The sequence below is a fragment of the Pleurodeles waltl genome, chromosome 4_1 (assembly GCF_031143425.1).
Source record: "Pleurodeles waltl isolate 20211129_DDA chromosome 4_1, aPleWal1.hap1.20221129, whole genome shotgun sequence".
Classification (NCBI taxonomy): domain Eukaryota; kingdom Metazoa; phylum Chordata; class Amphibia; order Caudata; family Salamandridae; genus Pleurodeles; species Pleurodeles waltl.
Window position 1 is genome coordinate 746,396,196 of NC_090442.1, and position 16,413 is coordinate 746,412,608.

Sequence of the window (16,413 nt, forward strand, 5' to 3'; positions counted from 1 at the left end):
TGGATCTTTAGAGAAAAATACTTTGGAAACATATAATAGACGATATTAAAATAAATGACCTGCTTCCTTCGTTATAGCTCTATAAATAAGATAGTTTTTTTATTAACATGTTTTTTTCGATGGGCATGGAAAGATTATTGGCTTCCTTGGGCCAATCATGATGCAGACTCCATAGCGATTTCTCAGCAGTAGGTGCATTAATCAACTTACCTATCTCACCACTAAAACATTAATATAAATGCCTCCATAGAGGAGTGCACATATACCTACCGCTGCATCTGACCTTCATCATCTGTTGGTCTAGCTATTCACAGAGGCCTTGAACGATGACAAAATATCAGTTGAAAACTTTTTTTTACTAAACCGTTAGCTTCTACGCAAGCGCTTCAGTCTAAGGAAGGCTCAGAGTTCCAGCACAGTTGTTTTACCCCAAATAATCAAAATCCATTTACATTTGGGGCTGTTCAAAGGCAATGTGATACCAAGAAAACAAAACGGTTGACACTATCAAACTCCTTTGTTGGCATTTCCTAGAGCTGGAGTCAAAGCTGAATTAAGGCAGCCCGCGCTCCTTTGATCTGCGGTGAGCAGCCTGCTTTCCTGCTGACTTCACTTAGCCACGTTTGTAGGTAAGACTAGGAGTAACACCGGATTTTTGTGTTGCATTTTTCACAATATGGCACCTTCCACAAATGCTTGCTTCTTCAGCACACTCCAATCACCCCAGTGCAGAGGACTGTGAGTTCTTCCACGTTCTTTGAAACTGCTTATGGTGAATAACCCAGCCCTAAATAAACAGTATCACTAAAGCAAATACCTAGATTTTGTATATTGTTTTTTTCTAACATCCAAACAAGGACAGATCTTGGACGGGGTTCAGATCTCTCCTCTTACAGCCCCACACAGCTGGTAAGATTAACACAGGCAAGTGAGCATACCTTTTGTAGAACTGGAGTCTCTGCGGCAATCCGCATCATGCGAATTTTGAAGGAACAACAATTTTTGGTCCATGTATACTCCAATGCTCACAGATAATGCATCATGGCTAGATAAAAAGTAATGTCCCGATTACAAGTTTGTCGGAACCAAGGTGCTATTTATTGCACTCGATAAATAACAATACCCTGGGGTAAGTTATTTATTGAGGGAGATAAATACCGCTTATTATGAGCTTTGGGGAATAACAGGCAGATTTCGGTGCTTACTGCACCAAAATCTGAATGGAACTGTACTCTTTTTTCCTGTTAAATTCTGGCAGATTTGATCAGCTAAAATTGAATAAAGGATGAGATATTTGACACACCCGATAATTAGCACGTTATAAATACCACCCAACTAGACGTTTTGATCCCTACGCAAACAGGGTCGGAAAATTCTCTAAAGTTCGTAATCAAGGCCTAAGACAGACACTTTTTTAATGGAAAATACCACTGGTTTAGTGATTGGTAGACAAAGAGCCCGATAACGAGTCTGGCAGTCCGAAGACCGCCAGACTCGTGGTGAAGGTTGGACCAGTGCAGCTGTGGCGGTCCGACCACCACATTACAAGATTGGCAATCGGTGCTGCCAAAAGACCACCGCCTTCACTAAGATCTATGATCCCGATGGGATGACAGTGGTTGTGGTTGTAATCAGCCACAGTGGCACTCAAGTCAGAGTTGCCCTGCTGATTACAACAATGTTCTACGCCAGCCTTTTCATGGCGGTTTAGCTGCCATGAAAAGGCTGGTGGAGAACAAGTGCAGGGGCCCCTCTCCCCAGCACCTTCAGAATGTGCATTGTCTGCTGTGGAGACATTGCACATTCTGAGGGTGCTAGGGGCGCTCCCCGTGTGCGGCATTGGACTCGGCTCCATGCGGAGCCGACTCCAATGCCACCGCACATTTTCCACTGGGCTAACCAGCGGAAACCTTGGTGGAAAGCCTGGTGGAAAACTCGTAATGGGGCAGGTGGGGAGACCGCTAGTTCCGCAGCGGTCTCCTCATTATGGGTCTGGTGGTCAGCTTTCCAACCGCCAAACTCGTAATCAGGCCCAAAGTACAGAAGCACTGTAACTACTGATGAATGCATGGGCAGACCACAGACTCTCATGGCATCATCACCGGAACAGTGCTACTATTGCCCTCTTTAGTCTTTCACACTCCATCATAAAGGTTATCCAGCTTTTTCCCCTCATACTGGATGCTCAGCTTTACAGGCTGCAACAAACCTACGTTGACACCTTTAGCCAAGAATTTATACTTCATTTAATCGTTTATGTTTTATTCTTAGTTGGGTTTAGCATAGGTATGTAGAGAGCAGCCTAATGGCTACACTACCAGAAACTGTGGTCAAAACATTGTCCTCCAAAAGTACAGTAGTAAAGATTTGGAGTACCAAAACAGTGTGCAGTTCAAATATATATGTAAGATTAGGTTTACTAAATGTAACTACAAATATATGCATCTTGAAGAAATATGTATCTTTCACTTACATAGAGGTAGAGTTAAAAATAGCAGATCTATCCTTATCTTTATATACTCACAATATTTTGGTTTTAAATATTTTGGTCGCAATATTTTTGTAGGGCAATATTTCTGTTCTCAATATTCTGAAGTGCGACTCTCTAGAAACATTTGAGGTTCACAAATCTTAAAAAGTAAGTTCTTCTTGGCCCAGAATGAAGTGAGAATATTATTTCTCAGGTCGCTGACAAGAAACACCAGTGTTGGTCTAATTCTATCTTCTCCAGAAGATTTCTTTACTTTCCTTAAAACTAAAGAATTCGTCCACATATATTGGATTATTGTTCTGTCCAGCCTTTCATTTAAAATTTCAGTCTTTCAAAACACCAATCTGCCAACGGCGTGAAAACAAAAATAAATAGCCATTATAAAGCACAATGGTGGGTAGAATCATAAATGAATTTTAAACTGTGTTTTTTCAGTACATACTGTGTAGTTGCAGTTCAGCTTCACTTTCCATGACAAAGGCGTGTTTTGATTTGCCAGTAGCTTTGGTCACAATAGACAGATTTGCACCAAGTTTGCCATTCGTTTGACATAGTCAGTTGAAATGCAGCATGCCAATTTTTGTGAAGTTTCTGTGAAAGTAAAAACAATAAACATTTGTGCCTACACCCCAACGCGATGAACAGCCTTACACCAATCTTGGTATGAAATTAGAACTTTACTCCAAAAGCTTGCTTTTGTTGGTTTGGTGTAAACTCATCAAGTAGTTTTTGAGCTGTCAGCTTTTACAAAAGTAACAAAGCAGAATTTAAAGGGTTAACATTATGTATATCTGTACAATTTGGGATTTGTGAATCCTTTACAAAACTAGAAATTAAAAACATTAAGTAATCTACTTGGATGAGGGAGCATTTTTCTTATGGTCAAATTCAGATCCATGGTTTCAGAGTTGGTGTTGCAGGGCTGAGTGACCAGATTGGCTGCCACAGGAGATAAATTGATCTTACGACAAACATGTCAAGAAAAGGGGCAGAGTCTCTGCTTTCGGATAAAAAATAAAAAGCAAATAAATGGGGTTAGGTCTGTCTCATGTCAGCACCTAACTACATCGTCACAATAACCTTTGCTTTTTTCAGTGACATTTTAGAGTTTTTTAATGTAAGCTAAGAGCTTATTACAATGGCAAACTATAACTTCACTTTAGCCTTCGTTTTTTTCAGTTTTATATCTGCATATATATAATGAAAAAAAAAACAAAGGATAACCCAACATAATATAATTAGGTGAATATGTCAGTGAAAACATTAACATTTTGAACTAAAAAACTCAGAACTTTCCTAGTTATAGTTCACAGCGGTAACTTCATCTTTCACCCCTCATGCATTGCTGATGACCTCACATATTACATCACTCAAGACATGTTCTTTGACTGACATTATTTATGACATCAATGATGACATATCAAATGACATTGACAACATCACTGACAATATCATCTAAGCTTCTTTTGTACACATTGCTCTAAAACGATTATACCATTAGAGCTATGAAACTAAGTACAAAATAGCTCTAACAAGCAACTAACTTATCTATGATATAAATTGGGCCCAGTTCTTCATGTGCAGCAAATGTAGGTGCCGATTGCGGGAGACCCAATAATCTTTTCACGTAACCATTTTCGACTCTGTGGAAATCATCATAAACCTTAAAACCCCACAGGTCACTTCCATAACTCGCTATCGCTAAATATTTAGCCTTATAAACTTCTATCATAGCCTGCGGTGGTCTAGCCCTGACCGAGTCACAAACTCAAAAAGGGCAGCCACCTACCTTGCAAAAAGATTTATTTTCCTCTTTCTTTGTGGAGCCCATTTCCCTCTATCATTGAAAGTGACCTCTAGGTTTCCAAAGGTGGAAACTCTAGTTACCTCCTGGCCTCCCCTGAAGATATGCTTGTGAGACTTTGGATGATGATTCCCTATCACCATTGTATGGGATTTTGTATAGTTGGTATCAAAATTAAGCGAGGCCATAAAGGTAATGAAGGAGTCCAGGAGTCTTTGGAGCCCCACCACAGTTCTGGCTATTAGAACTGTGCAATCCGTATATACTTAGGACGAAATTTGCTGCTCCACAACCCAGGGAATATCCTGGGTGGCTAAGCATAAAGTTGGACACAGGTTGTTAATATATAAGGTGAACAGTAATGGGGCCAGAATACAAACCAGTCTGACCCCTTTATGATTTCCAAAAGGCGATGATAGTGAACCTTCATTGTAAGGAAATGCCTCCTTGGCATGGTTACCCCCTGACTTTTTGCCTTTGCTGATGTTAAGTTTTGATTTGAAAGTGAGCTGATGCCTGCTAACCAGGCCCCAGCACCAGTGTTCTTTCCCTAACCTGTACTTTTGTTTTCACAATTGGCACACCCTGGCATCCAGGTAAGTCCCTTGTAACTGGTACCCCTGGTACCAAGGGCCCTGATGCCAGGGAAGGTCTCTAAGGGCTGTAGCATATGTTATGCCACCCTGGGGACCCCTCACTCAGCACAGACACACTGCTTGCCAGCTTGTGTGTGCTGGTGAGGACAAAACGAGTAAGTCGACATGGCACTCCCCTCAGGGTGCCATGCCAACCTCACACTGCCTATGCAGTATAGATAAGTCACCCCTCTAGCAGGCCTTACAGCCCTAAGGCAGGGTGCACTATACCATAGGTGAGGGCACCAGTGCATGAGCACTGTGCCCCTACAGTGTCTAAGCAAAACCTTAGACATTGTAAGTGCAGGGTAGCCATAAGAGTATATGGTCTGGGAGTCTGTCATACAAGATCTCCACAGCACCATAATGGCTACACTGAAAACTGGGAAGTTTGGTATCAAACTTCTCAGCACAATAATTGCACACTGATGCCAGTGTACATTTTATTGTAACATACACGCCAGAGGGCACCTTAGAGGTACCCCCTGAAACCTTAACTAACTACCCGTGTAGGCTGACTGGTTTTAGCAGCCTGCCACACTCAAGACATGTTGCTGGCCACATGGGGAGAGTGCCTTTGTCACTCTGTGGCTAGTAACAAAGCCTGTACTGGGTGGAGATGCTTATCACCTCCCCCTTGCAGGAACTGTAACACCTGGCGGTGAGCCTCAAAGGCTCACCCCCTTTGTTACCGCACCACAGGGCATTCCAGCTAGTGGAGTTGCCCGCCCACTCCGGCCACGGCCACACTTTTGGCGGCAAGGCCGGAGGAGATAATGAGAAAAACAAGGAGGAGTCACTGGCCAGTCAGGACAGCCCCTAAGGTGTCCTGAGCTGAGGTGACTCTGACTTTTAGAAATCCTCCATCTTGCAGATGGAGGATTCCCCCAATGGGGATAGGAAGGTGACCCCCTCCCCTTGGGAGGAGGCACAAAGAGGGTGTACCCACCCTCAGGGCTAGTAGCCATTGGCTACTAACCCCCCAGACCTAAACATGCCCTTAAATTTAGTATTTAAGGGCTCCCCAGAACCTAGGAACTCAGATTCCTGCAACCTAAGAAGAAGAGGACTGCTAAGCTGAAAAACCCTGCAGAGAAGACGGAGACACCAACTGCTTTGGCCCCAGCTCTACTGGCCTGTCTCCCCACTTCTAAAAGACACTGCTCCAGCGACGCTTTCCCCAGGACCAGTGACCTTTGAATCCTCAGAGGACTGCCCTGCTCTAGAAGGACCAAGAAACTCCTGAGGACAGCGGCTCTGTTCATCCAAGACTGCAACTTTGTTTCCAAAGAAGCAACTTCAAGACAATTGCGTTTCCCGCCGGAAGCGTGAGACTTGCTACTCTGCACCCGACGCCCCCGGCTTGACTTGTGGAGAAACAACACTTCAGGGAGGACTCCCCAGTGACTACGAGACTGTGAGTAGCCAGAGTTGCCCCCCCTGAACCCCCACAGCGACGCCTGCAGAGGGAATCCCGAGGCTCCCCCTGACCGTGACTGCCTGACTCCCAGATCCCGACGCCTGGAAAAGACTCTGCACCCGCAGCCCCCAGGACCTGAAAGATCGGAACTCCAGTGCAGGAGTGACCCCCAGGAGGCCCTCTCCCTTACCCAGGTGGTGGCTACCCCGAGGAGCCCCCCCCCTTGCCTGCCTGCGTCGTTGAAGAGACTCCTTGGTCTCCCATTGATTTACATTGGAAACCCGACGTGTGTTTGCACACTGCACCCGGCCGCCCCGCGCTGAGGGTGTACTTTCTGTGCTAACTTGTGTCCCCCCCGGTGCCCTACAAAACCCCCCTGGTCTGCCCTCCGAAGACGCGGGTACTTACCTGCTGGCAGACTGGAATAGGGGCACCCCCTTCTCCATTGAAGCCTATGCGTTTTGGGCACCACTTTGAACTCTGCACCTGACCGGCCCTGAGCTGCTGGTGTGGTAACTTTGAGGTTGCTCTGAACCCCCAACGGTGGGCTACCTTGGACCCAAACTTGAACCCCGTTGGTGGTTTACTTACCTGCAAGAACTAACAAACTCTTACTCCCCCTAGGAACTGTGAAAATTGCACTGTGTCTAGTTTTAAAATAGCTATATGTGATTTATTTGAAAAGTATATATGCTATTGTGATTATTCAAAGTTTCTAAAGTACTTACCTGCAATACCTTTCATTTGAAGTATTACATGTAAAATTTGAACCTGTGGTTCTTAAAATAAACTAAGAAAATATATTTTTCTATACAAAAACCTATTGGCCTAGAATTGTCTGTGTTCCTCATTTATTGCCTGTGTGTGTACAACGATGCTTAACACTACTCCTTTGATAAGCCTACTGCTCGACCACACTACCACAAAATAGAGCATTAGTATTATCTTTTTTTGCCACTATCTTACCTCTAAGGGGAACCCAAGGACTCTGTGCATACTATTCCTTACTTTGAAATAGTGCATACAGAGCCAACTTCCTACATTCATGATTGTACCTAACAGAGGCAGTGAGGTATTAATGTAGGTTGTGCAAGAAACTTACAATGCTCCGGTCCATACTCATATCCATATCTACAAGCATAGCGCATAGCTTGTCTCTTTTGACACAATCGAAAGCTGACGACAAGTCCATGAAGGCTAGGCATATAGGTTCAGATTTGGCCACTGTATATTTATCTATAATCAAATGCAAATTCAAACATTGGTCGAAAGTTCCCTTTCCCCGCCTAAAACCATACTGGAAGGTGGAAACTACCTTATTATCTTCTAGCCAGCCCGATGACTGGCCAGAATAACCCTTCCCACGATCTTCTTTAAAGAGTCAGTGAGTGAGATCGGTCTATAAAAACTTAGCTCCGATCTCACTCCTTTCTTGAATACTGGGATGATAACCGAACGTTGCCACGAAGAAGGAGGACCCAGTCTCATTAATTATTCATCTAGTATCTTAGAGCAAAGCCCGATGCTGTAGCAAAACAAATTGATAGGAACCCCAACAGGGCCCAGGGCCTTATTCTTGTAAATGGTTGCAATGACTACTCCTGTTCTGTAACGTCACCCTCCTCTACTCTTTCAAACACCTCCCCATTTATCCCCCTTTCCTCAGGAGATTCATACATTGCTGAGAAATGTCTTACTCACCCTTCAACAGAGATAACACAGTCTATAACCCTGTTATTCTCCTCTGAGAAACTAGGGCAATTAATGATTTCCCAAAAATTAGCACTGCTGCTTGAGTTCAAAGGGTTTGCTAAAATCCTCCCAGGCTTGTTCCCTGACAATCTTTGTCCAAAATTGGACAGCAGCCTTGTATTCCTTGCGCATCCTCACAATTTTATCCCTATCTCTGTACAACACGAGTCAAACCACCTTTCACCCCTGGAATAACCTTGTTTACCTGTGACCACGAGGTTACTGCTGATCTGTTTACAAATATTTTCAAAGGACTCTATGATTCTATTTTCATTACCTGATGCCAACAGACATACTTCAAATTCTGTTGGGCAACTATTCATCAAGGAATCTAAAAAATATTCCTGGGGAACCTTACTCCATTTTATCCTTCGTCCCTAATCATGGGAAGTGAGCTCATGATTGGTCGGGCCCTTTTCTCTAGCCTCCTGTTTCTTTGGGGCCACATTACATAAAGGGACTACAAGTTGTGATCCCTAAAGACCTCAAAAGTGTAAATGAATTGGGCTAGGGAAGATGAAATAAATATGTAGTCAATTATCATACTTGCCCCCCTACTCTTAAAGGTGGATTGACAGAGGCAATAATAGATAATACTAATGCTCTATTTGTGGTCGAGCAGCTAGGCTTATCAGAGAGTAGTGTTAAGCATTTGTTGTACACACACAAGCAGTAGAAGAAACACACACTCAGTGACAATATAGAAACATATCTTTTGTTCATTTATTTCTAGAACCACAAGATTCAGTTTGCAGGTAGGTACATAAAATGTAAAGTACTTTGCATAGTAATACTTAGAACTTTGAATGGAATCAACAATGTATACAGTTGTCTTTAAAATGGCAAAAAGCTACTTTAAAAGTAGACAGTGCAATTTTCAACAGTTCCTGGGGGTAGAAAAGATTGAACAGTGTAACAGGTAAGTACATGGCTTACAGTTCCTGTCTCTGGGTTTTAGGTAGTCCGTCGTTGGGGGTTCAAGTTAACCCCAAACACCCACCACCAGCAACACAGGGCCGGTCAGGTGCAGAGGTCCAAGAGGAACCAAATTAACTTTGGCTCCTATGGAGACTGGGGGGTACTCGGATCTTGGTCAGCCAGCAGGTAAGTACCCGTGACTCGGAGGGTAGACCAGGGGGATTGAAAGAGCACTGGGGGGACTCCATGTAGCCACCAAACACACATCCTCAGCGGCACAGGGGCGGCCGGGTGCAGGGTGCAAACAGGACATCGGTTGTTCAATGTAGATCAATGGAAGACCTGGGTAGTCACTCAGATGTTGCAGGTGAGGTCCGGAGGCGGGGGGGGGGGGTCTCGGGCACACCACTGGTCGGATAGGGCAGAGGGCTGCATGCTGGTCGATGCTACACCAGGGGTCAAATTCTCCAAGGCCTGGGGGCTGCGGGTGCAGTGTGTCTTTTAGGCGTCAGATATCTTCGTCCGGAGTTCGTGGTCAGGGGGGTCCTCTGGATTCTCTCTGCAGGCATTGTCGTGGCGGCTTGGGGGGGTCAACCCAGGGTGGACTTTTGTTCCCAATCACCTGTGGACCCTTTCTTGCTGGGTGGAACACCTGGACACGGGCTGAGGGCGTTGTGTGCACAGGGGTCAGGACTAACACGTCCGGAGTGAGGTGAGAGTCTTTGTTAGAAAGTTTCTTTGGAACAGAGCCCCTGTCCTCTGGAGTTCTTGGTACCTTTGGGTGCAGGGCAGTCCTCTGGAGTTGGCAGAGGTCGTGGGCCCACTGGATGCATTGGTGTTCTTTTTGCAGGTTCTTTAAAGCAGTAGACAGGCCGGTCTGCTTGGGCCAAAGCAGTTGTCGTCTTCCTTCTTCTCTGCTGGGGTTTCAGCTTAGTAGTCCTTCTTCTCTGTAGGTCATCAGGATTCTGGTGAGCTGGGTTCAGGGAGGCCCTTAATTTCTAAATTTATGGGCGTGTTAGGTTCAGGGGTCAGTAGCCAATGGCTGCTGTCCCTGAGGATGGCTACACCCTCCTTGTGCCCACTCCCTTTCTGGAGGGGGGCACATTCATATTCCTATTGGTCCCTGTCCTCCAAACCAAGATGGAGGATTCAGCAGGGAGGGGGTCGTCTCAGCTCTGGATACCTTAGGGGTGGTCCTGGCTGGGGTGGGGGCACTCCTCTGTGTTTTCCTTAATTTCCCACCAGACTTGTTGCCAAAAGTGGGGCTGTGTGCGGGGTCGCGGGCATCTCCACTAGCTTGAGTGCCCTGGGGGCACTATAATCCAAGGCTTGAGTCTTTGAGGCTCACCGACAGATGTTACAGTTCCTGCAGGGGGAGGTGTGAAGCACCTCCAACCAGGACAGGCTTTGTTTCTGACTACGAGTGCACAAAGGCACTCACCCCATGTGGCCAGAAACTCGTCTGAAAGTGGCAGGCTGGCACAGACTGGTCAGTCTTACACTAGCAGTTGGGCTAACATACAGGGGGTATCTCTAAGATGCCCTCTGTGTGCATTTTTCAATAAATCCTACATTGGCATCAGTGTGGGTTTATTGTGCTGAGACTTTTGATACCAAACTTCACAGTATTCAGTGAAGCCATTATGGTGCTGCGGAGTTCATAATGACAAACTCCCAGACCATATACTCAATATGGCTACACTGCACTTACAATGTCTAAGAATGGACTTAGACACTGTAGGGGCATATTTCTCCTGCAGCTATGCCCTCACCTGTGGTATAGTGCACCCTGCCTTAGGGCTGTAAGGCCTGCTAGAGGGGTGGCTTACCTATGTCACAAGCAATGGTTTGTGGGCGACTTAGCCTTTTTCTCCCCACCAGCACACACAAGTTGCAAGACAGTTTGCATGTGTTGAGGGAGGGGTCCCCAGGGTGGCATAATACATGCTGCAGCCTTTAGAGACCTTCCCTGGCCACAGGGCCTTTGGTACCATGGGTACCTTTTACAAGGGACTTATCTGTGTGCCAGGGCTGTGGCAACTGTGGGAACAAAGGTACATTTTTAGGGAAAAAACACTGGTGCTGGGGCCTGGTTAGCAGGGTTCCAGCACACTTTCAATCAAAGTTGGCATCAACACTAGGCAAAAAATGGGGGGTGGATAATCATGCCAACAATGGCACTTTTCTATACAACCCCCCAGACGAAAGAGGATAAGACTAACCTTTCCCAAGAGAGTCTTCATAGTCTAAGTGAAAGAACCTGGAAAGTCCATCTGCATTGCATGGGCATTCCCAGGTCTGTGTTCCACTACAAAGTCCATTCCCTGTAGGGATATGGACCATCTCAAAAGTTTAGGGTTCTCAGCTTTCATTTGCATTAGCCATCTGAGAGGTCTGTAGTATGTTTGAACAATAAAGTGAGTGCCAAGCAAGTATGGCCTCAGCTTTTTCAGGGACCAAACCACAGCAAAGGCCTCCCTCTCAATGGCACTCCAACACTGCTCCCTGGGGAGTAACCTCCTACAAATGAAAGCAACAGGCTGGTCAAGGCCAGTATCATTGCTTTGGGACAGGACTGCTTCTATCCCGTGTTCGGAGGCATCTGTCTGCACAGTGAATTGCTTAGAATAATCTGGAGCTTTTAGAACTGGTGCTGAGCACATTGCTTCTTTTAGGGTGTCAAAGGCCTTTTGACAGTCAAGGGTCCAGTTTACCTTCTTTCGCATCTTCTTGGAGGTCAGTTCAGTGAGAGGAGTCACAACGGACCCATATCCCTTCACAAATCTCTTATAGAATTCAGTCAAGCTAAGGAATGCCCTGACTTGAGTCTGGGTTTTTGGAGCCTCCAAGTCCAGAATTGGCTGGATCTTGGGTTATAAGGATTGCCCTTGGCCTCCACCTACAAGGGGGCCCAAGTATGCAACTGTTCCCTGCCCTATCTGGCATTTAGATGCTTTGATAGAGAGGCCTGCTGCTTGGAGGGCCTGCAAAACCTTCCCCGGGTGGACCAGGTGATCCTGTCAGTTGGAACTAAAGCAATATCATCTACATATGCTGCACTAAAGGACTCCAACCCAGCGGGGACCTGATTCACCAACCTTTGGAAGGTGACAGGGGCATTCTTTAAGCCAAAGGGCACAACAGTGAACTGATAATGCAGGTGTTGAGAATGCTGTCTTCTCTTTGGCTCCAGGTGCCAACCTAATTTGCCAGGACCCTGCAGTTAAGTCAAAGGTACTGTGGAATGTGGCTGCACCTAACTTTTCAATAAGTGCATCTGCTCTGGGTATGGGGTGAGCATCTGTCTTGGTGACAGAATTGAGTCCTCTGTAGTTCACACAGAAACCACATTTATCTCTGACCATCCTTAGTATGAGCTTTGGGGGCCAAGATCACTGGGCTGGCCCAGGGATTGTCAGAGTGCTCTATTACCCTAACTCGAGCACCTTGTGGACTTCCACTTTGATGCTCTCTTTGACTTGGTCAGACTGTCTGTATATTTTATTTTTGACAGACATACTGTCTCCTGTGTCCACATCATGGGTACACAGGTGTGTCTAAACAGAGGTCAAAGAGAAGAGCTCTGCATACTGCTGTAGGACTTGCCTGCATTCAGCTTACTGTTGGACAGAGAGGGTGTCTGAGTAAACAACTCCATCTATTTGATCCATCTTTAGGGTCAGTGGAGAGGATGTCATGGAGAGGTTCACTCTCTGCTTCCTGGTCCTCATCTGTAACCATTAGCATGGTTATGTCTGCCCTATCATCATAGGGTTTCAGGCACTTAACATGGATAACCCTCTTGGGGGGTCCTTCTAGTGCCCAGGTCCACTAGGTAAGTGACTTGACTCTTTTTCTCAAGAACTGTGTAAGGGCCACTCCATCTGTCCTGAAGTGCCCTGGGAGCCACAGGCTCCAGAACCCAGACTTTCAGCCCTGGCTGAAATTCAACCATTGCAGCCTTTTGGTCATACCACAACTTCTGGAGTTGTTGGCTGGCCTCAAGGCTTTTGGATGCCTTTTCCATGGGCTCATGGAGAGGTCTCTCCCAGCCTTCTCTAACAAGTACTAGTTGTCCCCTTACAGGGTGGTCAAACAGAAGCTCAAAGCGGGAAACCCTACTCCCTTGTGTGGCACCTCTCTGTAGGTGAAATGCAAGCATCTCAGAAGGACATCCCATCTCCTTTTGAGTTTTTCAGGGAGCCCATGATCATGCCCTTCAATGTCTTGTTAAAACTTTCAACAAGATCATTGGTTTGTGGATGATAGGGTGTAGTGAACTTATGAGTCACCCCACACTCATTCCACATGTTTGAGGTAAGCTGACAGGAAGTTTATACCTCTGTCAGAAACCACCTCCTCAGGGAAGCCCACTCTGGTAAAAATACCTATTAGGGCTTTGGCTACTGCATGGGCAGTTGTTGACCTAAGGGGAATTGCTTCAGGGTATCTGGTAGCATAATCCACTACTACCCGTATGTATTGGTTCCCTGAGGCTGTGGGAGGTTCAGGTGGATCCACAATGTCCACACCAACCCTTTCAAAGGGGACCCCACCTCTGGAAGTGGAAAGAGAGGGGCCTTTGGGTGGCCACCTGTCTTACCACTGGCTTGACAGGTGACACAAGAGCTGCAAAACTCCCTTACTTTCTGGAACATGTTGGGCCAATAGAAATGGTTCACTAATCTGTCCAATTTCTTGGTCTGCCCCAAATGGCCAGCTAAGGGGATGTCATGGTCCAATGTGAGGATAAACTCCCTAACTCTTGAGGCACTACCAGTCTCCTAGTGGACCCAGGCTTGGGATCTCTTGCCTTAGTGTAAAGTCCATCCTCCCAACAATCAATCAATCAATCACAGACATTTATAGAGCGCGCTACTTACCCGTTAGGGTTCCAAGGCGCTGAGGAGGGGGGGGGTGACTGCTACTGCTCGAAGAGCCAGGTCTTGAGGAGTCTTCTGAAGGCGGGTAGGTCTTGAGTCTGTTGGAGGTAGGTAGGGAGCATGTTCCAGGTCTTGGCAGCGAGGTAGGAGAAGGATCTGCCGCCGGAGGTGGTTCGTTGGATGCGGGGGATGGTGGCGAGGGCAAGGTTTGCGGATCGCAGTTGGCGGGTCGGCGTGTAGAAATTGAGTCTGTTGTTGAGGTAGGTGGGGCCGGCGTTGTGGAGTGCTTGTGGGTCACTGTCTTCCTGGTGTCGGTCGGGATCCACTTGTAGATCCTGCGGAGGGTGCGGAGGGTGTTGTAGCAGGAGGAGGTGACGGTGCTGACTTGTCTGTCCATGGAGAGTGCGGAGTCGAGGATGAATCCCAAGTTGCGGGCGTGGTCGGTGGGCGTTGGGGCTGTTCCAAGGGTGGTGGGCCACCACGAGTCATCCCAGGCGGAAGGGGATGTCCCGAGGATGAGGATTTCTGTCTTGTCGGTGTTCTGTTTCAGGCGGCTATTTCTCATCCAGTCGGCGACTGCTTTCATTCCTTCGTGGAGGTTGGCTTTGGCGGTGGCGGGGTCGTTGGTGAGGGAGAGGATGAGCTGGGTGTCGTCGGCATAGGTGATGATGTTGAGGTCGTGACGGCGGGCCACTTGTGCGAGGGGGGCCATGTAAATGTTAAACAGCGTCGGGCTCAGGGAGGAGCCCTGGGGGACGCCGCAGATGATGTTGTTGGCTTCTGAGCAGAAGGGTGGGAGGCGGACGGTCTGTGTTCTGCCGGAGAGGAAGGATGAGGTCCAGGCTAGGGCTTTTTCCTGTATTCCGGCTTCTTGGAGGCGTGATAGTAGAGTGCGGTGGCAGACCGTGTCGAAGGCCGCTGAGAGGTCTAGGAGGATGAGGGCGGAGGTTTCGCCGTGGTCGAGTTGGCGTCTGATGTCATCTGTGGCGGCGATGAGGGCGGTCTCGGTGCTGTGGTTGCGTCAGAATCCGGTTTGTGAGGGGTCGAGGATGTTGTTGTCTTCGATGTGGCGTGTCAGTTGAAGGTTGACGATCTTTTCTGCGACTTTCGCTGGGTAGGGGAAGAAGGAGATGGGGCAGAAGTTCTTGAGGTCCTTGGGGTCGGCTTTGGGTTTCTTGAGGAGGGCGTTGATGTCTGCGTGCTTCCAGCTTTCCGGGAAGGTGCCTGTTTCGAAGGAAGCATTGATGATCTTGCGGAGTTGGGGCGTGATGATAGAGTCGGCTTTGTTGAAGATGTGGTGGGGGTAGGGGCAATCGGTGATCCGGAGTGGATGGAGTTCATGATTTTGTGTGTTGTGTCGTCATCGACGTTGGACCAGGTGGTGATGGGGTTGGCAATGCTTGGGTTCGAGGTGGTGACGGGGGTGGGCGTGGTCGGGGTGTTGAAGCTGCTGTGGATGTCGGCGATCTTGCTGTGGAAAAAAGCGGCGAGGGAGTCGCAGAGTTCCTGAGCGGGCGGGATGTCGTTGACGTTGGCGCTGGGGGTGGACAGTTCCTTTACGATGCGGAAGAGCTCTTTGCTGTCGTGTGCGTTGTTGTCTAGGCGGTCTTTGAAGGAGGACCTCTTGGTGGTCCTGATGAGGTGGTGGTGTCGGCGGGTGGCGTCTTTGAGGGTTGTGTGGTTGTCCGGTGTGCGTTCTTGGAGCCATTTATTTTCCAGTTTCCTGCAGGCGCGTTTGGAGACCAGGAGTTCGTCGGTGAACCAGAAGGCTTTCTTGCTGGCGAGGTTGCTGGGGGGTTTCTTCAGCGGGGCGAGGATGCTGGCGCAGTTGTTGATCCATTGTCTGAAGTCGCAGGCCGCGGTGTCCGGGTCGGTGGGCTCGTTCGGCGGGTTCTGGGAGAGGGTGCTGAGAAGTTGTTCTTCGGTGACTTTGCCCCAGCTGCAGCGGGGGAGTTGGCGGCTGTGGTGGTGTGCGGTGTTTTTGTTGTAGGTGAAGTGAATGCAGCGGTGGTCGGTCCAGTAGAGTTCGGTGGTGTCGTTGAAGGTAACGTGGTCGCTGGTGGAGAAGATGGCGTCCAGTGTGTGTCCGGCGGCGTGGGTTGGTGACGTGACGAGTTGTCTGAGTCCGAGGTTCGTGAGGTTGCTGATCAGCGTGGTGGAGTTGTGGTCGTTGTTGTTCTCGAGGTGAAAGTTGAGGTCCCTGAGGAGGATGTAGTCCGTGGAGGCGAGTGCGTGGGTGCTTGCGAGGTCGGTGATAGCGTCGCAGAACTGGGCCCGTGGTCCGGGGGGTCTGTAGACGAGCGTTCCTCTGAGGGTGGTGTTGGGGTCGGTGTGGATCCGGAAGTGTAGAAGCTCGGCGGTGTTGAAGTGGTCGTCGGTGTGGGTGGTGATCTTGAGGGTGGACTTGTGGATGATGGCGAGTCCTCCTCCGTAGCCATTGGTGCGGTCCCTGCGGGAGATCTTGTATCCGTCTGGGATGGCGATGGCGATGTCTGGCGCGGATGAGTCGT